At 41.8% G+C, this 26,493-nt stretch overlaps 1 protein-coding gene and 1 non-coding gene across 2 annotated transcripts in view; one reads left to right on the top strand and one right to left on the bottom strand.

Annotated features, from left to right (window-relative positions):
- FAM102B (family with sequence similarity 102 member B) overlaps positions 1-26,493 on the top strand; it is a 116,667-nt gene that overhangs the window by 4,973 nt on the left and 85,201 nt on the right. The window lies entirely within an intron of this gene.
- LOC114811636 lies at positions 8,134-8,270 on the bottom strand. Its single transcript, XR_003759332.1, has one exon. It is a non-coding gene; the product is annotated as a small nucleolar RNA SNORA7 (small nucleolar RNA).

Here is a 26,493-nt window from a genome sequence, read left to right as displayed (position 1 = left end):
ACATGGGACTGGGAGAAGGCTTTGAATCCCCATTTTTCAGGTGAGGGAACTGAGTTACAAAGAAGTTAAGGCACAGAGACTTGCCCAAGGTCACACAGCCATCAAATGGCGGAGCTGGGCTTAGAACAGAGGGAAGCAGCATGGCTTAGTGGATTGAGCACGGGCCTCGGCGTCGTAAAGGCCCTGGGTTCTAATCTCTGCCCCGCCATATGTCTACTTTGTGACCTTGGACAAGTCACTTTACTTCTCTGTGGCTCATTTACCTCATCGGTAAAATGGGGATTAAGACTGTGAACCCCATGTGGGACAGGGACCGTGTCCAACCTGAATCGCTTGTATCTAGCTCGGTGCTTAGATCAGCACTTGACTGTTCTACCTGTACTTGTACTAATTGTTGTTCTACTAAAGAAGCAGTACTTGTTCTACTTAACGAATGCCATCATTAAATACCTCCATTAGGTCCTCTGATTCCCAGGCCTGTGATCTTTCCACTAGACCACACTGCTTCTATTTGTACCCAGCACACATGTTGAAAAATCCCATCCCCTGTTTCCTTCTCCTTGGGCTTTTCAAGAGTCAGAGCTGAACCTTCCTTGACTATGCATCAGTAAAACAGTCAGGAAGAGTCATTAAAAGACAGAATGGTACCAAGGATCTGCAAATCTACAGATTCCCTTAATTCAGAAAAGAATTAGGGAGAAGTTAATTGCACCAAGGCAGGCAAACCAAACTCACCATTTTCTCCTCAGAAACCAACTCCATTGGGTTCTTTTAGCAAGCTGGGGGTCAAGAACATAGGTCTGGGCTTCTTTAGTCCTCTGAGTTCATACGTATTAACTGGAGATAGTTCATGCAGGAAAACAAAACACATGCTAGAAAAGGAACATTCCTCTCTCAACTTCCGCGGGGGAATCGGAGGTGAAAGGTCTTACATGGTGTTCACTGTGCAAACTACAAGTTTTGCAAAGATCTGAATTATATTAAATCCATCAATCAGTGGTTTTTATTGAGCACTTGCTGTTTACATAGCACTGTACTAAGTGCGTGGGGAAGTACAATACAATCAAGAAGGTAAATATGATCTCTGCCCATAAGGATCTTACTGACTCGAAGGGAAGACGCAGATTAAAATACATTACAGAGACATGTACATTCATTCATTCATTCAATAGTATTTATTGAGCGCTTACTATGTGCAGAGCACTCTACTAAGCGCTTGGAATGTACAATTCGGCAACAGATAGAGACAATCCCTGCCCAATGATGGGGTCACAGTCATAAGGTCTGAAGGGGTGAGATGAAAATCCTAGTGTGTAAAGGGTAGAGACCCAAGTATATTGGGAATGCAGAGTAAAGTTTTGTGAGTTAAAAAAAATTGACTTTAGCATGTTTTTTGAACATCATCAGTCATCCAGGAATACCGGGACCAACTCTCCCCCAGGCCCACTCTCTGTCTTATCAATTTCAGTAGCACAGAGGCTGAGGAGCTTGGAATCTTTGTTCATAGTAAGAAATTGGAGTGAGAGGACAGTCATTCATTCATTCCATCATATTTATTGAGCGCTTACTGTGTGCAGAGCACTGTACTAAGCGCTTGGAATGGACAATTCGGCAACAGATAGAGACCATCCCTGCCCAACGATGGGATCACAGTCTAAACAGGGAAAACAGACAACAAAGCAAAACAAAACAAGTAGTCTGGCATCAATATCGTCAAGATAAATAGAATCATAGATATATAAACATCATTAACAAATAGAGTAATAAATAATATATACAAATATGGACAAGTGCTGTGGGGAGGGGAAGGGTGAAGAGCAGAGGGCAGGAGAAGGGGGAATGGGGGGGAGGAGGAGCAGAGGGAAAGGCAGGGCTCAGTCTGGGAAGGTCTACTGGAGGAGGTGAGCTCTCAGTAAGGCTTTGAAGAGGGGAAGAGAATGAGAGGATAAAGCCGAAAGCTTTTCCAGAGAATATGAAGCAATTAACAAGAATATTTTTTCCTTGGCACCTCAAACACACCAGGCCTTGAAGAACTAAACTAGAATTAAGTGGAAAATAATTAATGAAGGAAATTTCTCCTTTTCCACATTAAATATACTTTGCTCACTTGAAGAGATAGGCCTTGTAGACCAAGAAGAGAATTAAGAGGGAAATATTGCATGAAGCAAATATCTCCTTTCCAGAACAGATATTCTTTGCTCCCTCAAGTAGCTAGGTTTTAAAGCCCCAGGAGAGAAGAAACTGGAAGATAATGCATACAGCAAATGAAATCTCTCTTTTTCCTACTCAAATATTCCTTCTACTCCCTTGAGGATTCATTCTGTGAGACCCTGGAGAGAAACAGCATGAAATGAGGCATGAAGCAAATCTCCCCTTTCCCATTTCAAATATTCTCTATCCTTCCTCAAGTAGAAGGACAGGAAGACCCTGAAGTGAATTCGATTGAAAATATTACAGCAAGTATATCCATCTGTTTTTACATCAATTTATCTCTCTGCTCCCTCCAGATGCTAGACCTTGAAGATCAAGGAAAGAATTTAGCAACAGACTGCTTGAAGCAAATAGCTCCTTTCCAATTCAAAAATACTCCGCTCAGTCTCCTAGCCAAGCATTAAAGACACCAAAGAGAAATAGTGCTAGGTATTGCACACAGCAAATTCATTCTTTCCCTTTCCTTCTCAAATATTCCCTCAACTTTCTCGAAGAGTTAGGCCTTGAGGACCCAGTAGAAAACTAATTGGATGAAATTAAATGAAGCAAGTTTATCCTTTTCTACCTCAGATTGTGTCCCTGCTCCCTTCAGATACTAGGCCATGAAGATCCAGGAGGAAATTGGGTCTCAGGTGGGCACCCACCATCTCAAGTTCAAACACTATACCGTGACTTCCCGAGCCAGCAAAGCGCAACTCGGAAACTTGGGTCGGGGGGAAACTGTCGCCACAACTGCAACTGCTAGATAAACAACCCAGGCCAAGAATGCAGAAGGTGTCCCTCTCTTTCTGTGCCAACCGGGTATGGAGGGGCGAGGGGGGATAGGAGATTGGACAAGCAGAAACCAGAAGCCCGAACGGCCTGGAAGGACAGGTGATAAATACTTGCCGCCTCTGACATTCTGGGCAACGGATTGCAGCAGCCGGCTGTGTGTCACCTCTGCCCAGACCGTGGTATACCCACTCTGTCTGCACCAAGTGGGGAGCTGTAGAATAGGTGAGTGTCCCGCTCAGTACTGGAGGGACTGGAAGCTAGGGCACTTCGCCAGTGAGTGTAACGTGTAAATGCTTTCCTCCCCAGTGAGAATCGTTCATGGGTGGGAGCTAGGTGTTTCTTCATGGGTGAATAACACATAAGTGAATTCCTCCCGAGTCGGAAGTGTTCGTGGCTGGATGTTAGATGCTTCACCAAGTGCAAGTAATGTATCAGTGAATTCCTCCGGAGTGGGAAGCGTTCATCGTGGGTTCTAATCCCGGCTCCGCCACTTGTCAGCTGTGTGACTGTGGGCAAGTCACTTAACTTCTCTATGCCTCAGTTACCTCATCTGTAAAAATGAGGATTAAAAAATGTGAGCCCCACATGGGACAATCTGATTACCCTGTATCTACCTCAACACTTAGAACAGTACTCTGCACTTAACAAATACCATAATTATTATTATCGTTGGGGGCTAGGTGCTTCGCTAGGTGCGAGTAACACTGGAGTGCATTCCTCTGGAGAGGGAAGTTCAATTTGTCACGTGGAAATAATTAAAATAAATGTGTTCCTCCCAAAAGGGAAGCGCGATTTGCCACGTAGAATAAATCTTGCATGATTCAGCCTTTTTGAGCCCGGTCTCTCCCTCTCGCCACACTGATCCTCAAACCCGTCCCTGCCTGTCACGTGACAAGATGTTACATGAAGTAAATTTCTCTTTTCCCTTCTTCACTCTCTCCCAACAAAGCTAGTCCTTAAACACCGAACTGAGAATGAAGCAGGAAATATTGCATGACACCAGTCTTTCTACTTGAAGTATTCTCTCTGCACTCTTGAGGAGATAGGGCTTGAAGAAAGATCCAGCAGACAATTGAGTGGCAGAAAATGCATGAAGGAAACGTATCCTTTTATACCTCAAATATTATCTACTCATTCAAGTAGCCAGGTCTTAGAATCAAAAATGAGGGGTAGATAGTGCATTCCGCAAATCTAATCTCTCTTTCAAGTCTCAAATAATTTGCCCTTCTTTCTGAAGGAGAACAAAGCTATTCTTCTCTATCTCAAATTTTTTTTTCTGCTCCCTCCACTGGGTGGAACTTGAAGATCCACGAGAGAAATGAATGAAAGATATTGCGTGAAGCAAATCTATCCTTCTCTATCTCATATTTTTTTCTCTGCTCCCTTAAGGTGTTAGGACTACAAGAGTCAGGAGAATACTAAGCAGCAGCTATTTTGTGAAGAAAATCCCTCTGGTTTCTTTCAAAATTTCATACTAATTTGAAGAACCAGGCATTACAGACTCTGGAAAGAAGAAAAGACAAGATGTTTCATTAAGTAAATATCTCCTTTCCACCTGAAATATTTTGTACTCTCTCCCAAAATAGTTAGCCTTAAATACCAAAGTAAGAATTAAGTCGGAGATAATGTGAGAAGCAAATCTCTTTCCATTTCAAATATTCTCTCAGCACTCCCGAAGTTAGGCCTCTGAGACTCAAGAGAGAATGAAGCAGCAGATATTACATGAAGAAAATCTATTCTTGCATACTTCAAATTGCCTCTCTACTCATTGGAGATGTTAGCCTTGATAACCCAGGAGGACATAAGTAAGAAACAGATATTGCGAAAGCAAATCTTGGCTTTTGGATTCAAATATTCTGTGCCCCTTAGAGGGGCTATACCTTGAAAACTCAGAAAAGAATCAAGACACAGCTATTGCATGAAGTAAATCTCATCAGTCAACTTTAATATGCTTTGTTAATTGAACTATCCAGGCCCAGTAGAGAAGTAAATGGGAGATTATTGCATGCAGCAAATCAAATCTCTTTCACTTCACGAATATGCCATTTATTTTCCAAGGGAAGCAGCATGGCCTACTGGAAAAGGCACGGGCCTGGAAGTCAGAGGACCTGAGTTCTAATCCCAGCACTTGCTTGCTGTGTGACCTTGAGCAAGTCACTTAACTTCTCTGTGTCCCAGTTTCCTCTACGGTAAAATGGGGATTCAATACCTGTTTGCCCTCCTACTCAGCCTCTGAGCCCCATGTAGGACAGGGACTCTGCCCCGCCTGATTAACTTGTATCTACCAATTAGAAGAGTCTTGACTTGCAGTAAGTGCTTAACAAATACCCTAAGAAAAAAAGAGTTAGGCCTTGAAAACCCTGGAGAGAATTAAATTAAAGATATTGCATGAGGCAAACCTATCTTTTTCTAATCAAATTTTCTGTCTGCTTCCTCAGTAATCTGGGCCTGGAAGACCATGAATAGAATTAAGTGGATGATATTATTTTGGGCAAATCTACCCATTTCTACCTCAAAATTGTCTCTCTGCTCCCGCATAGTGTAACTTTAGGGATCCTGTAACTTTAAGATCCAGGAGAAAATTAATTGGAAGATATTGCATGAAGGAAATGTATCTTTTTGTACCTCAAAATGTCTGTTCCATCAGATATGTTAGGTGTGGAAGACTTAGGACAGAATTAAGTGTCACATGTTGCATGCAGCATTCATTCTGTCATATTTATTGAGTGCTTACTGTGCGCAGAACATGTACTAAGCGCCTGGAAAGTATAATTCAGCAACAAATAGAGACAATCCCTGCCCAACAAAGGGCTCACAGTCCAGAAGCAAATCTCTCCTTCCTAATTCAACTTTTCTCTTCTCATTCAAGTAGCCAGGACTTAAAGGCCCAGGAGAGAAGTGAGAGATATCAGCCACAGCCAATCAAATTTCTTTTGTTTCCAGCTCACCTATTCTCTCTTCTTGCTCAAAGGGTTAGACCTTAAAGACCAAGGAGGGAACTGAGAAAGATACTGCCTGAAGGAAATCTTCCTTTTTCTACTACTAATTATGTCACTGATCCATTAAGGTTTTAGGCCTTGAAGTCCCTGGACTGAATTAAAACACAGATGGAAATCTTCTCTCCCCACTTTAAAAATCCTCTGCTCGGCTCCTCCAGAAGCCGAGCAATGAAGACCCAGGAGAAAATTGGAAGACATTACATAAAGCAAATCAATCCTTTTCTACCTCAAAATGCCTCTGTTTCTTTGAGGTTTCAGGTCTTGCAGAGCCTTAACTGGAGCATTATCTGGAAGATATTGCCAGAAGGAAGTCTCTCCTTTCAATTTCAAATATTCTCTGCTCATATGAGTAGACAGGTTTTAAAGGTCCAGGAGAGAACTGGGAGATATTACATGCAGCAAATTAAATCTCTCATTGTCCTTCTCACATATTCTCACTGAAAATTTAGGCTTTAGAGAACCCTGGAAGAATGGAAGGAAAGATACTGCCTGAAATAAGTATCTCCTTTCCACTTCAAATATTCTCTACTCTCTCCCAACAGAGCTAGACTTCTAAAACCCAAGTGAAAATTCAGCTGGAGATATTGCATGAAGTTAATCTCTCCTTTCCATTTCAAATATTCTCCCTGCATTCCTCAGCAGATAGACCTTGAAGACTACTGAGAGAATTAATGGAAATACTGCAGGAATCAAATCTTTTCTTTCTGCTTCAAACATCCTCTGTTCACTCAAAGAGCCAGGCCTTAAAGCCAAAGCAGAGAAGTATGTGGGAGGTAATGCATACATCAAATCAAATCTGTCCATATCCAATTCAAATATTCTCTCTTCTGACTTGAAATGTTGAGATTTAATCACTCTGGAGAAAAGCAAGCAAATGATACTGCATGAAGCAAATCTATCCTTGTCTCATTAAATTGTCTCCCTACTTCCTGGAAGTGATAGACTTTAAAACCCAGGAGAGAATTAAGCATTAGATACTGCATGAAGCAAATCTTTTCCACCTCAGATATTCTCTGCTCACTCTTGTAGTCAGGCCTTAAGGAACCTAGAGAGACAAGTAAGTAGGACTGCAACAAATCAGTAGAACATGGTAAGCACTTAACAAATGCCACATTTATTACTATTAATTTTCTCCTTTTCCTTCTCAAAAATTCTCTACTTCTGAGATGAGTTAAGCCTTAAAGACCCAGGAGAGAATTAAGCAGCAGATACTGCATGATGCAAACCTATCCTTTTCTACCTCAGATTTTCTTACTGTTCCATTGTTAAGTTAGGCCTTTTAAGACCCAGGAGAGAATTAATTGGAAGATATTACATGAAATGAATCTAACCTTTTTCTAACTCACCACATTTCTCTCTGCTTCCTTCTCCCAAGCAAGAATTTAGTGGCAAATATTGCATGAAGTTAACTCTCCTTTCTACCTCAAATATTTTCTACTTTCTCCCAGGGGAGCTGGACCTTAAAGACCCAGGTAAGAATTAAGCAGGAGTTATGGCATGAAGCAAATCTCCCCTTTCCATTTCAAATATTCTCAAGGAGTGATACCTTGAAAACCCAGAATAGAATTAAGGGCCGATACTGCATCCCTTCACCTCCCTTCTCTCCTCACCTCCCTTCTTTCCTTCTGCATCCCAGCCCTCACGCTCCGCTCCTCTGCCGCTCACCTCCTCACTGTGCCTCGTTCTCACCTGTCCCGCCGTCGACCCCTGGCCCACGTCCTACCTCTGGCCTGGAATGCCCTGCCTCCTCAAATCCTCCAAACAATCACACTTCCCCCCTTCAAAGTCCTACTGAAGGCTCACCTCCTCCAGGAGGCCTTCCCAGACTAAGCTCCCTTTGTCCTCAGCTCCCCCTCCCCCACCTCACCCCGACTCACTCCCTTTGGTCTAACCCCCCATCCCCACCCCACAGCATTTGTGTACATGTGTTGTCGTTGTTGTCTTAAGCTGTCAAGTTCTGTCCAACCCATAGAGATCCCATGGACACATCTCTCCCAGAATGCTCCACCTCCATTTGCGATCATTCTGGTAGTGTATCCATAGAGTTTTCTCGGTAAAAATACGGAAGTGATTTACCATTGCCTCCTTCCACGCAGTAACCTGAGTCTCCATCTCCCATGCCGCTGCTGCCCAGCACAGGTGAGTTTTGACTTGTAGCAGATTGCCTTCCACTTGTTACCCACTGGACAAGCTAAGAATGGAATGGTTAAGCCTCTGCTTGATTCTCCCTCCCGTAGCCGAGACTGGTAGAGTACTGGAACTCTCCAGGTGCGACCCTGAGAGGTGATGTGTATATGTACATATCTATAATTCTATTTATTTATATTAATGGCACTTTTACTTGTTCTGATATGTATATATATATCTCTAATTCTATTTATTTATATTGATGCTACTGATGGCTGTTTACTTTTTTTGATATCTGTCTTCCCCCTTCTAGACAGTGAGCCCATTGTGGGCAGGGGTTGTCTCTCTTTGTTGCTGAATTGTACTTTCCAAGTGCTTAGTACAGTGCTCTGCATATAATAAGCACTCAATAAATATGGTTGAATGAATGAGGGAATAAATAGAATTGAATGAATGAATGCATCAAGCAAATTTACCTCTGATATCCTCTGCTCTCTCCCAGAAGAGCTGGGCCTAAAGACCCATATTGCGTGGAGCAAATCTCTCCTTTCTATTTGAAATTTTAACTGCAATCTCAAGGAGCTGAGACTTGAAGACTCAGGAGAGAATAAAGTGGAAATATGGCATAAACCAATCTTTTAAACTTCTCATATTCTCGACTAACTTGAGTACTGGGAGGCCTTAAAGACACAGAATAGAATCATGATAAATATTACATGAAATAAATTTCTCCTTTCCACCTCAGATATTTCCTTTTCCACCCCAATGGAGCTAGCTTTAAAGACCAAGGTGAAAATATACTGAATAAAGCACATCTCTCCTTTCCGTTTCAAGTATTTTCTGCTCTCTTGAGTTTGAAAGCCTTGAAGACCCACGAGAGAATTAAGCAGGAGCAATTGCATGAAGTAAATCTCTTCTTTCCCTTTCAGATACTCTCTGTTTACTCTAGTACCCAGGCTTTACCAGCCCAGGAGAAAAATAAATGGGAGACGTTGCATGGAGGGAATCAAATCTCTGTTTCCATCTTAAATATTCTCTCTTCTGGCTCCAGAGTTAGAGAGGTAGCAGGGCCTAGTGGAAGGAACAGAGGTCAGGGAATCAAAGAACCTGGGTTCTAATCCCAGCTCCCTCACTTACCTGCTGTGTGGCCCACACTTCTATGTGTCTCAGTTCCCTCATCTGCAAAATAGGGATTTAGGGCCTGCTCTCCCTCTTACTTAGACTGTGAGCCCCATGTGAGACCTTATTACCTTTTATCTACCCAAGAATTTACAGGACTTAGTACATAGTCACCCCTTAACAAATACCACAATCATTATTATAGGCAACCTTCTGCCCTACTTCCCCATTCCTCCTCGCAAGTGCCACCTCCTCCACCTGTGCTTTGGACCCCACTCGCCAGCCACTGGCCAAACTAGGACTAGAATGGACACGCCTCTGTTTGACTCTCCTTCCCGTAGTAGAGACTGGTAGAGTACTGGAAACTCACTAGGTGCGATCCTGAGAGGGGAACAAATAGCACTATTATTATTAAATATTCTCTGCTCATTCAAGTGGCCAGGATTTAAAGACTTAGGAGAGAAGTATGTAGGAGATATTGCATGCAAAAACTGAAATCTCTCTATTTCCTTCTCAAATATTATTTCTGTTTAAAGACCCAGGACAGAGTTAAGTGGAAGGTCAATCAGTGTTATTTACTGAGCATAAACTATAAGCAGAGCATTTTACTAAGCATTTGGGAGAGTATAATACAGCAGAACTGGCAGACATGGGATAAATAATAATAAGGGTACTTTTTATGATATCTTTTAAGTGCTTACTAGATACCTTGCATAATGCTTACTATGTTCCAGGCACTGTACTAAGCACTAAGGTGGGTACAAGCAAATTGGGTTGGACACAGTCCCTGCCCTACATAGAGTTCATAGTCTTAATTTCTATTTTTCAGCTACAGTAGCAGAGGCACAGAGAAGTTAAGTGATTTGCCCAAGGTCACATCGCAGACAAGTGATGGAGATGGGATTAGAACCCAGGTCCTTCTGACTTCCAGGCCATGCTCTATCCACTAGGCCATGCCCAAATATTCTCCCTGATCCCTGGAGGAGTCAGTCCTTGAAGACTCAGGAGGGAATTAAGCAGCAGATAATACATGAAGCTCATCTATAATTTCCTATTGCAAAAATCTTCTCTGCTTACTGAAGAGGAAGACCTTAAAGACCCTGGGAAGAAATAAGTGGGAGATGTGGAATGTAGCAAATCCAATCCCTCCTTTTCCTTCTCAAGTATTCTCATAGCAAAATTATCATATGTTTTCAGTAATAATATTTCACTATACATTTTTATCTTCTGCACCTACTCCCTAGAAGCTTGGGGATTTCTTCAATGGCTGTTGTGGAATTTTCAGGAAATTTTGTTAATTCTCCTTTTCAATCTCGAGTATTCATTTTTCTCTCTCTATGTTGTGTATCATAAACTCCTGGGGGGAGGTTCCTAGTAACTTCTAGGAATCTGTGTAGATCCTAAATGAGTTTCACCTTTAACCACATGAAGCTAAAATCTGTACCCAGAGACCCAGCCTTAAAGGCCTGAGGCAGAACTCCTATAAGCCTCTGGGAGCTTAGTTTATAGTATAAAAAAGTTTCCTCTTATCCATCTTTTGTCCACTTATGCTCTCCACATAGTTAGTACTCAATAAATATGATTGATTGATCTCCAGATAGATCTGTAGATATATTTTTTTCATGGATGTCTTTGTTCTTTCAGTTCTCTTCATGTTGGAGAATTTGAGCCACACAGAGTATTTGAATTCCTAGTTGTAGTCGTTTGAAGGGAAAAGAAAAATCTTTTATCCTTGTTAGCTACAGTAATGATGATCCAGAATTGGCTTGGCAGTCTTTGTCAAATTTACCCAATTGATTTTCAGTGAATATTTCGTTTTCCTGACTGTGTGTGACAGGCATGTGTTGTGGCATTTCATGATTACTGACCATTATACACAGGAAAGTAAAGAAACGAGGAGATAAAATATGGCTGTGCTGGACTGGAATGCTAACATGTGGCAGGTTATTAATAATTGTATTTGTTAACTGTTTATTATTTGCCAAGCACTCTGTATAGATCAAATCAGACACAACTCTGATCCACATGAAAATCAGTCTAAGGGGGAGGAGAACAGATGAATAAACCTAATTTTATAAATAGGGAAACTGAGTTAACAGAAAAGTCAAGTGACTTACCCAAGGGCACACAGCATACAAACAGCAGAGCTAGGTTTAGAACTCCCAGTCCTGTGCTCTTTACCCTTGACCATGTTGCTTCTAGATTATTACAAGATTCCAGGATTAAGCAGGCTAACTCCCATTCATCCCAGTCCTCTGTGAAGGATTGCTATACTGTAAAAGGTCTCCCAGAGAGTGATTTGGCTTTCTACATTTTTATTTTGATGATGACTATTTATTTTGAACTTTACTATGTTGCTCTATAAACGGTTATACTTTTGAGGTTGATATATTTTAAATCCTCCTATACTAAATGTGATTAAGGGAAATTTCTGTGGGCCAAATGAGAACTAAATTGACTTGTTTTTCAATCTAGGACGTTATAAAAAGTATTTACTTCCATTTTATTAGGGCTTGAGGGTTCTCTTTTTTTGGTCAGCCAACCCCTTTTCCCACTCTGGGTATTTTATTCTCATTTTTGCAGGATCCAATCAACTTTCCCTTTTCCCAGGTTCCTGCTTTCTCCTCACTAATCTCATGGTGTTTTCACAAAGCACTAGGATGCCCCAACAGTCCACAATTTCCCACTATTTTTCTTGAGAAACTGAACTGAATTTTTTGTCCTAAACAGAATGAAAACCAAGCAAATGATATTTTCCAAACACCAAAATTCAGCCTTCCCTTTGATCATTTCTGGATCATTTCATCCCCAGGATGATCTCTTTCACTACACATCCCTCACCTGTCAAATCTGTAAATCCTATATATCTTATTCCCCCTCTTTTCCTAAAGACATTTTTTAATCATAAACTCTTCAAGGACAGGAACTACTCTTTTATCTGTTTATCCCTTAAACACTGTGCGCTAGATAATCAATCAATCTCATTTATTGCGTGCTTACTATGTTCAGGGTGCTCAGTGTCATAGCTGTAAGATTTTCATCTTTTGTTGAGGGCCCTAAATAAATTTCCCTGGCTTTTTCCATTGTTTTAAGGTAGATGTGAGAGGGCAGATGGGAATTTTGAGAAGTCGGCTGGAGCTTTTATAAGAAATAGCACACCAATCAAACAATGGTATTTCTTGAGTATTTACTGGGAGCAGAGCACTGTACTAGGCACTTGGGAGAGTAGAGTACAACAGAGTTGGTAGATATGTTCCCTGCCCATAAGGACCTTACAGTTTTCCTCACCAACCATCAAAGGCTTAGTTCATCTCACATGGAACTCAGAGGAAGAAGAGCCTTTCCTGAACTCTATTATGGGAAATTTAAGGTTTTTCTGAGTGACTGAAAATTTCAGACATTTATGAAGCAGTCACCACAAGATCGTAAATTTCTCGTGAGCAGGGAATATGTCTATCAACTTTGTTGTACTCTCCCGAGTACTTAATGCAGTGCCCTGCACGGAGTAGATGCTCAGTAAAAATGATTGATTGATAATGGAAATCCTGAGGGCTTCATATAATTTTTCCCCTAGAAAATTTACCCGTTTTGAGAAGACTTACTCTGATGAGTGATTAAACACAAATGTGGGGAAAGGTGTTTTTTTCCTGCTCCAAAGAGGAACTGTTACATATAAATTAGTAAGGACATTGAGTCACTGAAACATTCCAACACTTTGGTCTGTTTTTCTCACATAATCTAAATTAATCCAAGTTTGCTTTTCCATCGAAATGAACAATTAAGTGCTCAATAAATACGATTGATTGAATGAATGAATGGAACAGTGGAGTCCTTCCTTTTCAGGAAATATCCTTTGAGGAAAGCTATTCGAAGATTGATTTATTCAGCAGTGAGAGAGAGTGAGAGAAAAAATAGTGTTACTCTGAAAGTATTATTCAGAAACCATTCCCAGGATTGTATAAAATAATGTAGAAGCTTTGAGGAGCTTAACCAGCCAAATGTTCCTGTAATACTAGCTTCAGAGTTAATGCTGGTATCTATTTTTTTTCTGAGAGTAATTTTTTCTTATGGCGTATCTGCCTTTATTGTTTCCCTCAGACTTGCTAGAGACCCCTGTGTTCCCCCTTCTCCAAGCCTTGCTTCCTACTTGCAACTCTTGCTCTCCACAAAGAGTGAGAAGTAATACGGCTTACTGGACAGACCATGGGCCTGGAAGTCAGAAGGACCTGGGATATCATCGCAGCTCTGTCATTTGTCTGCTGTGTGACCTTTGGCAAATCATTTAATTTCTCTGTCTTCAGTTACCTAATCTGTAAAATGGGATTACTACTGCGAGCCCTATGTGGGACATGGACTGTGTGCAACATGATTAGCTTGTATCTACCCCAGTGCTTAGAACAGTTCCTGGCATATAGTGACTGGCCATGAAAAAAAAGAGAAAAAGAATCTCTCCTTATTGTCCTTGGAGGGAAGGAGAAATGTCTGAGTCAATCAGTCAGTCAATCGTAGGTACTAAGTGAGGGGGAGAGTATAATAAAACTATAAAACCGACATTTCTGACCACAATGAGCTTACATCTAGAGGGGGAAACAGAGATTAATACAAATAAATCACAGATATTCATTTATTCATTCAATCATATTTATTGAGCGCTTACTTTGTGCAGAGCTCTGTACTAAGCTATTGGAAAGTACAGTTTGGCAACAAATAATAATGTTGGTATTTGTTAAGCGCTTACTATGTGCAGAGCACTGTTCTAAGCGCTGGGGTAGACACAGGGGAATCAGGTTGTCCCATGTGGGGCTCACAGTCTTCATCCCCATTTTCCAGATGAGGTAACTGAGGCACAGAGAAGTGAAATGACTTGCCCACAGTCACACAGCTGACAAGCGGCAGAGCTGGGATTCGAACTCATGACCTCTGACTCCAAAGCCCATGCTATTTCCACTGAGCCACGCTGCTTCTCTACCCAACAACGGGATATAAGTGCTGTGGGGCTGGGAGGGGGGTGAATAAAGGGAGCAAGTTAGGATAACACAGAGGGAGTGGAAGAAAAGGAAAAGAGGGCTCAGTCAGGGAAGGCCTCTTGGAAGAGATGTGCCTTCAATAAGGCTTTGAAGCAGGGGAGAGTAAATATCTGTCAGATATGAAGAGGGAGGACATTCCAGGCCAGAGGCAGGACATGGGCGAGAGGTCAGCGGCAAGATAGATGAAGATTGAGGTACCGTGAGAAGGTTAGCATTAGAGGAGTGAGGGGTCGTGAGTTCTAATCCCAGCTCCACCACTTGTCACCTGTGTGACTGTGAGCAAGTCACTTCACTTCTCTGTGCCTCAGTTATCTCATCTGTAAAATGAGGACGAAACCTGTGAGCCCACGTGGGACAACCTGATTACTTTGTATCTACCCCAGCGCTTAGAACAGTGCTTGGCACATAGTAAGTGCTTAACAAATACTATTATTATAATCAGGAGTGAATTGTGCAGTCTGGGTTGTAGTAGGGGAGTGGTGAGGTAAGGTAGGGAGGGCAAGGTGATTGAGTGCTTTAAAGGTGCCTGAGTGCTTGAGGTAACTGAAACATTTTCACATGATTCTGTGAAATGTATTTGTGGAATATTTTAATCGACTCGATTATTTTACTAAAAAAAAACCTGAAAAGAGTCCATTCACTTGGGAAGATTTTTTTTCTTTAATCCGAGTAACATAGTCACCTAATTACCTGAGAGGTAATTTTTCTTTTTAATGTGGCATTCAGATTGTTCCTACAATGAGAAGGATTTAATTCTTTTCTCTCAATTTCATAAGTCTAATATTACCGTTTGGCCCCGCATGAACCACCCCTAAACACATATTTTCTATAAGGAATAAATTTCTTAAACCCTTACCAATGGTACTCTGTCAGTACTGAATTAACGTTCTCCTTTGATAACCGTTTTATTGCACCTTCAATTGTTGGCAATTATATTTATGCTTACTATATTTTCTATTAAAAAAGCTGAGTTTTTGAGACTGTTGAAATATTTGAAACAGTCTGGTACTAAGCCTGGTTTTGGAGAATTTCTATGGAAAAAGTTCATTACATTGATTTGCCTCTCACTTAGGAAATTATGGAAAAAATACAGCTCTACTTGGCCAAACATGAAATTTAAAAAATTGTAGAATTTCCTTTGATTTTAGTAAGGCTAGAGGGGACTTAGTTTTTGTTTTTGTTTCTGTTTGTTGTTTTTTTTTTTGTCAGACTGCCAACTCCTTTTTTTTCCACTCTGGGTATTTTATTCTCATATTTTCAGGATGCCATCAGCTCTCTTCTCCAAAAGGAAGGGAGAGAATAATTCCAATAGCCTGTTTTCTTCTCAAGAAAGTTCCCCAAGGTGTTTATATGTTTTCCTCGTGTTATCTGAATTAATTTAATTTATTTACCCAAAGCTGGCTTTGTAAAATTGAACTCTAGGTTCTGTAAGCCTGGACTCTTTCCCAGAGAGCATGAATCAGGGGATGTTCTGCGAGGAAAATATTATAAAGCTTGATTTATCCTTTTGAAGAAGAGTGAAAAAATTAAAATTAAAATTAAAAAAACAGTTTTGGCCTGACTGGATTGGAGGAAATAAAGTAGAAGTTTTGAAAGGCTAATCCATTTCCATTTCAATTCCCCCCACCCTTTCACCCCAACTCCCCCTCTTTATTCAATAAATTTCCCGGAGAGGGGTAGGAGGTGCAGGACCATTTCCTCGCTTTGCTCTAACCACAATCAGTACCAGCTACCCACCTTAACACACTGACCTAAATCATAGAAAACCATGGGGATTTTTTTTTAATTCTGTCTTTTAATTGTTTGCGATTATTTTGATGTTTAAACTTTAAAGTTAATGAAACTTTTATCATTCATTAAACACGGGAAGTTAGAGAAGCTGTGTGGTCTAGTGGAAAGAGCACTAATCCCCAATCTTGCCACTTGTCTGCTGTATGACCTTGGGCAAGTCATTTAACTTTGCTGTGCCTCAGTTTCCTCATCTGTAAAATGGGGATTAAATCCTATTCCCTCCTACTTAAACTGTGAACCACATGTAGAAAGGGACTGTGCCCTAACTGATTATCTTGTATCTATCCCAGCACTTAGTACAGTACTTGGCACATAGTAAGCACTGAGAAGTGCCATTATTAGTTTGTGGAAAATTCTACTAATATGGATTGTCTTTCTTAAAAACAGCACAGGAAAAGATGGAGAAGCCTTCATTTGGGAGTATTACTTCTCTGAATAAACTATTTGTGTAATTGCTGTAGAGATAAAATTTCACAAAAATGCTTTATGCAAGTTTTTTTATAAAATATTGATAAGGATTCGGCTCTTTTCTAATAATTTATTAAGTCCAAAGCCCTGTCATATAGCGCAGAATAAGGTGCCCCAAAATATACATTGTCCAAAAGGAATAACTTCTTAAACCTTTCCAGTGGTACTTGTCAGTACTGAATTCAAGATTTGCTTTGATGACATTTTCAACTGAGCTTTCAATTGTTGGTAATTACTCTGAGGCATATTACGGCTGAGTTTTTTAAGGCTATTGAAATATATTAAACACCCTTGCGCTAAACATGGTTTAGGAAAATTTCAGTGACTATTTTAATGGTATATGTTAAGCACTTCCTAAATGCCAGGCACTAATAATAATAAAATAAAAATAAATAAATGGTGGTATTTGTTAAGCACTTACTATGTGCAAAGCATTGTTATAAGTGCTGGGGGATACAAGGTGATCAGGATCAGCTTTAATCCCCATTTTACAGATGAGGTAACTGAGGCACAGAGAAGTTAAGTGACTTGCTTAAAGTCACACAGCTGGCAAGCGGCAGAGCCGGGATTAGAACCCATAATCTCTGACTCCCAAGCCCAGGCTCTTTCCATTGAGCCACCCTGCAGTAACAATTGTGGTATTTGTTAACCACTTACTATGTGCCAAGTACTTTACTAACAGCTTGGCTACATACAAGATGCAAGATTGGACACAATCCACGTCCTATATGGGGTTTACAGTCTTAATCCCCATTTTACAAAAGAGGTAACTGAGGCACAGACATCTTAAGTGACTTGCCCAAGGTCACCCATAGCGGACAAGTGACGGAGCCAGGATTAGAACCCAGGTCTGACTCCCAGGCCGATGTTCTATCCACTTGGCCAGGCTGCTACTCCCCCGGCTCGGCCACTTGCCAGCTGTGTGACTGTGGGCGAGTCACTTCACTTCTCGGTGCCTCAGTTACCTCATCTGTAAAATGGGGATGAAGACTGTGAGCCCCACGTGGGACAACCTGATTCCCCTGTGTCTACCCCAGCGCCTAGAACAGTGCTCGGCACATAGTAAGCGCTTAACAAATACTGACATCATTATTATTATTATTTGTTGATTTGCTGCCTTTCAGCAAGGACATTTCAGAAAAAAAAACTACAGCCCTTCTTATCTGCTGGGGGTGATGGGCTCAGCAAGGACAATGAGCTGTAACCTCTTGGAGCTTGGAGCAGCGACAGGGAGGGATTTACCCTAAAGTGTTGGTGTCCCTTAAGGCCAGCATGGCCATGAGGTGGACACGATGGAACCGACTGGCTTGGTCCAGGCCTCGGTAGTAGGCTATTGCTCATCCGTGTCCGAACGAAGGTTTTCCGGACAGGTGGAGCTTCTTGGTCCGCGGGGTCAAGGATAGGGCTGACTCTGCTCCAGAACCAACTGAGGTTTGAAATGACCCAGATCTCAGCTGTCTGTCAGATTGCAGCCTCACTTCAGTTTCTTTCTTATTTTCTTTCTTTCTTTCTTTCTTTCTTTCTTTCTTTCTTTCTTTCTTTCTTTCTTTCTTTCTTTCTTTCTTTCTTCCTTTCATTCAGTCATATTTATTGAGTGCTTACTGTGCGCAGAGCACTGTATTAAGCGATTGGAAAGATAGATTCAACCCCTACCCAACAACGGGCTCACAGTCTAGAAGGGTCTGTCACTTCATCACAGTCTGTGATGAAGGCTCCAGAAGGTGACCCAGACAATGTCAAGGCACTGAAAGAGAATTATTTATAAATGTTAATGACTTCACTTGTAACTAAGCCAGGAAGACGATCAAATTTCATGCTTCCAGGAATAATCAACCGCAGGATGAGCTCTCAGCAGCATTATCACTCAGATTTCATTTCACTGACCACAAGTAGAGGAAGGATGCTGAGTTGATGGGTGCAATACAGAAACTGCAAACCAGAAAGAAGTGACTCTTTTCACACAAAAGCTTCTTAAGGAAGAGGAGAGGAGGAGACAATAGAGAAAACAGTGGCCAGGCACGGAAAGCATTTAACATAACAGTATGGCCAGGGTTCTAATTCCAGCTCTGCCACTTTTCTGCTGTATAACCTTGGGCAACTCATTTCACTTCTCTGTGCTTCGGTTCTCTCATTTTTAAAATGGGGATTAAGAGTGTTAGTCCCACCCAATTATCTCGTACCTATCCCAGCACTTAGAACTGTGTCTGGTACATAGTAAGTGCTTAATAAACACCATGATTATTATCATTATTATTATTTGATCCCTTGATTCACCCCTCCCTCAGCCCCACTGCACTTATATACATACCTGTAATTTGTTTATTTATACTAATATCTAGCTCACCCTCTAGACTAAAAGTTCATTGTGGGCAGGGAACATGTCTACCAACTGTTATATTGTGATATTGTACTCTTCCAACCACTCAATACAATGCTTGCAAACAGTAAGCATTCAATAAATATGATTGATTGACCGATTAAGACGCTTCTCCCTCTGCAACTCACAGTGAGTCTCCCCATCCCCATTCTCTCCGTGAGTCAATCTCTTCTCTCTCCTTGCCACCTAATCTCCTTTCTTCATGGGTTTTCTACAAAACCATTCAGGCCATGTTTCTCCACTCCTCAAGAATGTTGGATGGAAGTCACCCATCCAACTGTGCATCAAGCAGAAACTCCTCACCATTTGTTTTAAAACACTCAATCACCTTACCCCCTTCTACCATATCTCTCTGATTTCTTACTACAACCCAACCCACACATTTCACTCATTTAAACCCAACATACTCACTGTACCTATCTCAACATCGACCTCTCATCCACTTCCTGCTTCTGGCCTAGAACTTTCTCTCTCTTCATAACCTACAATCATTCTCCCCACCTTCAAAGCTTTATTAAAAGGACATCTCCTCCAACAGGCCTTCCCAAACTAAACTCTCATTTCTTCTGCCACTTGTCTGCTGTGTGACCTTGGTCAAGTCACTTCACTTCTCTGTGCCTCAGGTACCTCATCTGTATAATGGGGATCAAGAATGTGAGCCCCACATGGGACAGGGACTGTGCCCATCCCGATATGTTTGTATCCACCCCGGTGCTTAGTACAGTGCCTGGCACATAGTAAGCACTTAACAAATACCATAATTATTATCATTATTATTATAATTCTCCCACTTCCTCTGGCATCACCCTTGCACTTGGATTGTGCCCTTTATTGACTCCCCTCTCCCAGCCCCATAGCATTTCTGTATGTATACATAATTTATATAATAATAATAATAATGTTGGTATTTGTTAAGCGCTTACTATGTGCCGAGCACTGTTCTAAGCGCTGGGGTAGACACAGGGGAATCAGGTTGTCCCACGTGGGGCTCACAGTCTTAATCCCCATTTTACAGATGAGGGAACTGAGGCACAGAGAAGTTAAGTGACTTGCCCAAAGTCACACAGCAGACAAGTGGCCAAGCCGGGATTCAAACCCATGAACTCTGACTCCAAAGCCCGTGCTCTTTCCACTGAGCCACGCTGCTTCTCTAATATACTTGTTCAGAGAAGCAGAATGGCTTAGTGGAAGGAGCACGGGCTTGGGAGTTCATGGGTTCTAATTCCGGCTCCGCCACTTGTCTGCTACGTGACCATGAGCAAGCCACTCCACTTCTCTGGGCCTCAGTTCCCTCATCTGGAAAATAGGGATTAAGACTGTGAGCCCCATGTGGAACAACCTGATTACCTTCTATCTATCCCAGTGCTTAGAACAGTGCTTGGCACATAGTAAGCCCTTAACAAATGCCATCATTATTATTAATATTATTATCTCTTGCTCTAGACGGTGAGCTCCTTATGGGCAGGGAACCTGTCTATCAATTTGATTATATTATGGGCAGGGAACATGTCTACCAACTCTGTTGTATTGAACTCTCCCAAGCATTTAGAACAGTGCTCTGAGAACAATAAGTGCTCAGTAAATACCATTGATGATGATGCTACTCTCCCAAGGGCTTAGTTAAGTGCTCGGCACACATTATGCACTCAATAAATTCAGCTGATTAATTGATCGTCACCATCTCCAAAGTTCATAGCTTTATAATTTTCCTTGACCCCTCCCTTTTTTTCCAGCTCCTGAATTCTGTCGGGTTTTCCTCCTCAACATTTCCAGAATCCACTCCTACTCCATCCAAATGGCCACTAGGCTGGTCCACACTCTTGTCAAATACTGGATTGATAACTGCATCACCTCCTACTTTCACTCTGATGCCAGGACTGTTTTTCTGAAAAGTTGTTCTGCAGTCCTCAAAAACCCATCGACCCATTTGCCTCTACCTCAAGCAGAAACTCCTGACCATCGACTTTAAGGCACTCAATCAGCTTTCCCCCTTCTATTTTTCCCTTTCTCTTCTCCAACAATCAATCAATCAATCAATAGTATTTATTGAGGGGTCACTGTGTACTAAGTGCTTGAGAGAGCACAGTGTAACAGAGTTGGAAGAGACGTTCCCCACCCACAATGAGGTTATAGTCCAGAAGAGAAGACAGGCATTAATATAAATAAATTATGGCCATGTAAATAAATGTCATTGGGCTGAGGGGGTTGAATAAAGGCTGCAAATCCTATGGTTACTCTCCATCTTGAAGTCTTCATTCCCCTCAGGCTGACCTACTCCCGGTGTTTCATTTTTGTTTCTCCCACCACTGACCTCTTGCTCACCTTCCCCTTCCTATCTGAAACTCCCTTCCCCTTCACATAGACAGACCACAGTTCTTCCCCTCTTCGAAGTTCTTCTGAAATCACATCTTCTCTAGAAGACCCTGCTCAATTAATTTCTGCTCTCCACCTTGTATTATCTCCCAACTGCTAGTACGGCACTTTAGCAGCACCTACACACTTAAGTATACCCAATCTTCCATAGCATTCTGTGTACAAATTTATACTTGACTAATTAATTGCTAATTCCTACCTGTAATTAATACTATTAGTTCTCTCCCCCACTTGATTTTGCGCTCCATGGGGGCAGGAGTTCCCCATAATATATATACAATATAGAGAGAGAGAAGCAGCGTGGCTTAGAGGAAAGAGCCTGGGTTTGGGAGTCAGAGGTCATGGGTTCTAATCCCGGCTCTGCCACTTGTCAGCTGTGTGACTTTGGGCAAGTCACTTAACTTCTCTGTGCCTCTGTTACCTCATTTGTAAAATGGGGTTTAAGACTGTGAGCCTCACGTGGGACAACCTGATTACTTTGTATCTGCCCCAGCAGTTAGCACAGTGCTCGGCACATAGTAAGTGCTTAACAAATATCATCATTATGTAGAGAGAGACACACACCCACTATATAAACAATGTACACAATATATATACAATACACAATATATATTGTGTATATATCTCTGATTCTATATATATAATTCTGATTCTATTTATGTTGACGATATTGATGCCTAACTACTTCCTTTGTTTTGCTGCCTGTCTCCCCCTTTCAGACTGTGAGCCCAATGTTGAGCAGGGACTATCTCTATCTGTTGCCGAATTGTACATTCCAATTGCTTAGTGAATGAATGAGTCATGTTTACTAACTCTACTGTATTTCTGCAAGTACTTATTACAGTGGACTGGAAACAGTAGACACTCAAATTCTAGTGATTTGAGTCTAGTAATACTTTGACCAGCCAATTTTTTTTTAATGGCATTTGTTAAGCACTTACTATGTGCCAGGCACTGTACTAAGTGCTGGGATAGATACAAGCAAATCAGATAGGACACAGTCCATTTCCCACATAACAATAATAATAATGATAATAATGTAGGTATTTGTTAAGTGTTTACTATGTGTCAAGCACTGTTCTATGCAGTGGGGTAGATACAAGGTAGTCAGGTTGTCCCACGTGGGGCTCAGAATCTTAATCCCCATTTTACAGATGAGGTAACTGAGGCACAGAGAAGTTAAGTGACTTACCCAAAGTCACACAGCTGACAAGTGGCGGAGCCGGGATTAGAACCCTCTACCTCTGACTCCCAAGCCCGGGCTCTTTCGATTAAGCCATGCTGCTTCTCATGAGTTCACTGTCTTAATTCCCATTTTGCAGATGAAGTAACTGAGGTCAAAGTTAAGTGACTTGCCCAAGGTCACACAGCAGACAGATGGCAAAACCAGAATTAGAAACCAGGTCCTTCTGACTCCCAGGCTTGCTGCTTCTCTAAAATGAAGGTTCCAGGTTGGAGTTTTATAAGATAAGCAAGTTGAAACCTTACAAAATCCATTCATATCGATGAAGTTTCACTTTGGCTGTAGCATGATACTTTTCCTAGAGATATAGAGCTTCTTTGCTATTCTAAGAGCTTCTTCTTAGAAATGTTCTGACCAAGAAATCTATATCTTTGATACTCTCTTGGCCAAGAAGGTCATGAAAAAGACACTTCTCCTCTTCACTGATCTGAGAATATAAATATCTCAGCAGAAATGCCTTACTGAGCAAGTAGATGCTTGGAACCCTAAACACTAGAGTGAATAATTATAGTCTAACCACTCCAAGAATATTTTTCATTTCCTAATGCATCATCATTATCATCATCATCATCATCTTTATTAATTATATTGAGTCCCTTCATGTGCATGGCACATTGCAGAGAAAAGAGGAATTATAGTTATTGTCAGATTCTGCATTCAGCCAGCATAATAAACCCAGAGCAGTGGGAAAGAAATGGCATGAATTTGAGAAGTGGTTTATAACCTTTCAAAGAAACAATACCCCTGTAACGTCGATGTTTCTTCTGAAATAGACCCCGAAACACATACTTCCCCATCATATTCTCCATGAACCTCATGCCAGTCACCCACCCAAACTCCTTTATGCTTTACCCCTTAACACATACACACAAATGGACCAGCAATATCAGGGTCAGCAGTGGATGATAGGCAGTGTGAAGCAGCGTGGCCTAGTGGAAAGAGCCTGGGCCTGGGAGTCAGAATAATAATAATAATAATAACAATGTTGGTATTTGTTAAGAGCTTACTATGTGCAGAGCACTGTTCTAAGCGCTGGGGTAGATACAGTGTAATCAGGTTGTCCCATGAGGCTCACAGTCTTCATCCCCATTTTACAGATGAGGGAACTGAGGCCCAGAGAAGTGAAGTGACTTGCCCATAGTCACACAGCTGACAAGTGGCAGAAGACATGGGTTCTAATCCCATCTCTGCCACATGCCTGCTCTGTGACCTCGGGCAAGTCATTTAACATCTCTGTGCCTCAGTTACCTTATCTAATAATGATGGCATTTGTTAAACGCTTACTATGTGCCGAGCACTGTTCTAAGCACTGGGGTAGAGACAAGGTAATCAGGTTATCCCACGTGGGGCTCACAGTCTTAATCCTCATTTTACAGATGAAGTAACTGAGGCTCAGAGAAGTTAAGTGACTTGCCCAAAGTGACACAGCTAAGTGGAGGAGCCGGAATTAGAACTCATGACCTCTGACTCCCTGTCATTTTATCTGTAAAATGGGGATCAGGATTGTGAGCCCCAAGTGGGACCAGGGACTGTGAGCAACCTGATTACCTTGTATCTACCCCAATGCTTAGAACAATGCTTGGCACATAGTAAGCGCTTAACAAATACCACAACTTATTAAGATAAAGGTAAGTGAATATCACTTCAATTAATTCAAAATGAGTTCACATATCTATTGCTACTGTCTGCCATAGTGACTATTCTGTAATCAGTACATTAGAGAAGCTTCAAGCTTCAAGGAGGAGACAGGGTTGCCTAATGGATAGAACATGGGCTTGAGAGTCAAAGGATCTGGGTTCTAATCTCCACTCCTCTGCTTGTCAGCTGTGTGCAGTTGGAAAAGTCGTTTAACTTCTCTGTGACTCAGTTCCCTCATCTGCAAAATGGGGCTTCAGTACCTGTTCTCGCTTCTGCTTAGATTTGTGAGTCCCATGTGTGACCTTGATTATCGTGTATCTACCAGTGGTTAGTACACAGTAAGCTCCTCCTCTAGACTGTAAACTCACTGTGGGCAGGGAATATGACTGTTTATTGTTGTATTGTACTTTCCCAAGCACTTAGTACAGTGCTCTGCAAACAGTAAGTGCTCAATAAATAGGATTGAAATATGATTGAATGAATGCTTGACGCATAATAAGCACTTAACAAATACCATAATTATTACTTTGAAGTTTCCCCAGAATCCATGAACCCTGGCTGAAAACCTCTGAAAGTCATGAAAAGGACCCCAGAGGGAGGCTGGGGCTCTTGAAATGAATTATTCAGATAGTCCAGTCCCCAAATATATTTTTACCCTAAATCATTTAAATACTCCAAGCCAGAAATTATTTTGATCTGAATTGAGATGACTCAGTCCTGGCCAGGAATTCGGGAGAGTAGACAAAAAGTTTGTGAGCTCCTCATGTGGACCAAGCACTGCGTCTAATCTGATTATGTTCTAACTATCCTACCGTCCAGCAGAATGCTTGGCTCAAAAAAAGCACTCAACAAATTATTATAATGGTATTTGCTTTTATTACTTATTATCATCAATAATGTTAACCAAATCTTTTCACCAGCCCTGACGTCTCTCCTCAGCTGTAACTCACCTCTCCTTTTTGCCTGCAAAACACCTCTATATGAGTGACTCCTCAGCAACATGAAAACTGAACTCCTCGTCGACTCTCCCAAATCATCTTTCACCTCTTTCCCAAAACAATTAACAACGCCACCATGAAGGGCGTCCCATAAACAGTAGTTTCGAAATAAACCAAAGGGAACACTTTTTCACCCTGTAGATGATAGGTAGATGATCTTTTTTTAATCGCAGGAATTTGTGCAGGTCTGAAAGATCAACAGGTTCGAGAGGGTTTGGTTAAATTAACGGAGGAGCAATCTGTAATTGACAACTAGAGGAAATGTAAAAGGAAAGTGAGGGATTTGATGATCCATTCCCAAATGTTCCGGTGGATGTCAAGAAGGGTAAATATCATGGTTTCTCCAAGCATTATGTTGCGTCTTTTGGAAGTAAAATATTAGATTATCCGATCTAACTTTAATTTAAATGTTCTTTATCGGTGAAACGGTGCCATGATAATATTTCATTCATTCATTCATTCAATAGTATTTATTGAGCGCTTACTATGTGCAGAGCACTGTACTAAGCGCTTGGGATGAACAAGTCGGCAACAGATAGAGACAGTCCCTGCCGTTTGACGGGCTTACAGTCTAATCGGGGGAGACGGACAGACGAGAACAATGGCACTAAACAGCGTCAAGGGGAAGAACATCTCGTAAAAACAATGGCAACTAAATAGAATCGAGGCGATGTACAATTCATTAACAAAATAAATAGGGTAACGAAAATATATACAGTTGAGCGGACGAGTACAGTGCTGTGGGGATGGGAAGGGAGAGGTGGAGGAGCAGAGGGAAAAGGGGAAAATGAGGCTTTAGCTGCGGAGAGGTAAAGGGGGGATGGCAGAGGGAGTAGAGGGGGAAGAGGAGCTCAGTCTGGGAACGCCTCTTGGAGGAGGTGATTTTTAAGTAAGGTTTTGAAGAGGGGAAGAGAATCAGTTTAGCGGAGGGGAGGAGGGAGGGCGTTCCAGGACCGTGGGAGGACGTGACCCAGGGGTCGACGGCGGGATAGGCGAGACCGAGGGACGGCGAGGAGGTGGGCGGCAGAGGAGCGGAGCGTGCGGGGTGGGCGGTAGAAAGAGAGAAGGGAGGAGAGGTAGGAAGGGGCGAGGTGATGGAGAGCCTTGAAGCCTAGAGTGAGGAGTTTTTGTTTGGAGCGGAGGTCGATAGGCAACCACTGGAGTTGTTTAAGAAGGGGAGTGACATGCCCAGATCGTTTCTGCAGGAAGATGAGCCGGGCAGCGGAGTGAAGAATAGACCGGAGCGGGGCGAGAGAGGAGGAAGGGAGGTCAGAGAGAAGGCTGACACAGTAGTCTAGCCGGGATATAACGAGAGCCCGTAATAGTAAGGTAGCCGTTTGGGTGGAGA

This window comes from Ornithorhynchus anatinus, chromosome 4 (assembly GCF_004115215.2).
Source record: "Ornithorhynchus anatinus isolate Pmale09 chromosome 4, mOrnAna1.pri.v4, whole genome shotgun sequence".
Classification (NCBI taxonomy): Eukaryota; Metazoa; Chordata; class Mammalia; order Monotremata; family Ornithorhynchidae; genus Ornithorhynchus; species Ornithorhynchus anatinus.
The sequence above is the reverse complement of the archived record's forward strand: the minus strand, read 5'-3'. Positions and strand labels throughout refer to the sequence as shown.